Genomic DNA, 1,824 nt, shown 5'->3' with positions numbered 1-1,824 from the left:
CGCGGTTTACGCCTCAGTCGGCTGCAGTTTCTTTCCATTTTCTTCTCCACCTGCTCCCCTCTCCTCCTACACCCTCGCCGCCCCTCGATTTCGACGACAATAGGGTGGAAATTGAGGTGGAGGTGGATGAAGAGGTAGGAAACGGCAACGAGGGCGAAGGCGAGGCGGCGGAGGAGGACGAAAGGGTGTTTGTGAGCGCGGACGGGAATGTGGGCGAGGGCGAGGGCGAGGCAGTGGAGGAGGGCAAGGCGGCGAGGCGGCGAAGCAACAGGGAAGGGGGCGCAGGGGTATTTTTGGTATAAAAAATATTTTATAACGAAACCCTAACGGATCACTAACGGTAGGGGGCAAAGTGCACATTTTTCATTTTACAAGGGGGCAAAGTGTAGGTTTTTAAATTATAGGGGGGAAAGTAAAAAATCGCGTTTTGATAGGAGGTTTTCTGTAATTTAGCCTTCTCTTTATGTCTAAAGTCACCATTGAGCATGTATGTGTATTGTAGGATTCATGCATTGTGGGGTTAAATGACAATATATGAGTATTTTTTACATGCTTTTAGTATAAAGATGCATATGACATGGGTAATGAGCCATGGACATTTGTGAACCCTATAGATGTATGAATTGAGACGTGAACTAGCCGAGTTAGAGAACATGGTGACATTGTGACATTGTGACAAATGATTGGAATAGCACCTAGTAGCATCGAATGCTAGAGAATAGAACACTTTGTGTGTTGTGGCATTGTGAACATAGCATCCTTATAGTTGTGGATTGGATCATACTCACCTGTAAGTCTTGGCTTGAGGGCGGTCGCTCCCCCTCGAGCAATGAGCTCTAGAGTAGTCATCACTGGGTCCTAGCAAGTATCTCTCTAGAAGACGGTCCCGTCGGGTTGTAGCGAGTATCTCTCCGATAGTAGGGATTTGAGTTGGTGAGTTTTGGGGCGAAACCTACGGGTTAGCCGAGAGGATTAGGTATTGAGAACGGTAATCGGCATGCATCATGGCATCATACATTGAGTAGTATTCTTGTTCAGGCATAGTAGCTGCGTTTGATTAGAAATGACTATCTATCTATCTATCTATCTGTTCTTTTTTCTACTTATGCCTGGTTAGACCTAGTGGGAAAGTCGGCGGCGTCGGTGGCCGAACCCACTGAGAACTTTCTTGTAGTTCTCACCCTACTATTTTTCAGATCCAGATCCGAGCGAGGTGGTCCAGGATCGCAGCAAGGGTATAGTGCCCTAGATAGCAGACACCTGTGCATTAGCGGTACCCTGTTTCATCTTGGGTATGATGGAAACGTTATGTAAATGGATATGTATAAATGATGAAAAAGAACATGTGATATATGTTTTGGATAAGAGAAATATTATGTATTTGGGAAAAATAATGTAAATGGTTATATGCTTGTATTTGATTTCATATAATCAAGATACTTGTATGGATGTAATAGTTGTAGAACTTTCACTTTGGTTGTTACTTGCCTTCGTGCAAGCCATGTATATCTATGTTTCTGCTTGCGCAAATTATATGCATGTTGATACTTGTGTTGAGTCTTGGGCGGACAGGGGAGGCGTTGTCCATCCGGCGTCTGTTGATGTGCCCGAACCGACCAAATTGGCGGTCTCGGAGCGTGACATATATAATGGTATTAGAGACCGAAAAATGAAAGTTTAGGATGGACTTAGAAACCCTTAGGATGGAAACCTCAAGGATCTAGGGACGTGAGCGACGTGGAATTGATTTATAGCGAAAGCCATGTGGATTCGGTTAGTGTTAGTACGTCTCTAATGGTGATTAGGGACTAATTCAAGTTGATG

The sequence above is a fragment of the Ananas comosus genome, linkage group 2 (genome assembly GCF_001540865.1).
Source record: "Ananas comosus cultivar F153 linkage group 2, ASM154086v1, whole genome shotgun sequence".
Classification (NCBI taxonomy): Eukaryota; Viridiplantae; Streptophyta; class Magnoliopsida; order Poales; family Bromeliaceae; genus Ananas; species Ananas comosus.
The sequence above is the reverse complement of the archived record's forward strand: the minus strand, read 5'-3'. Positions refer to the sequence as shown.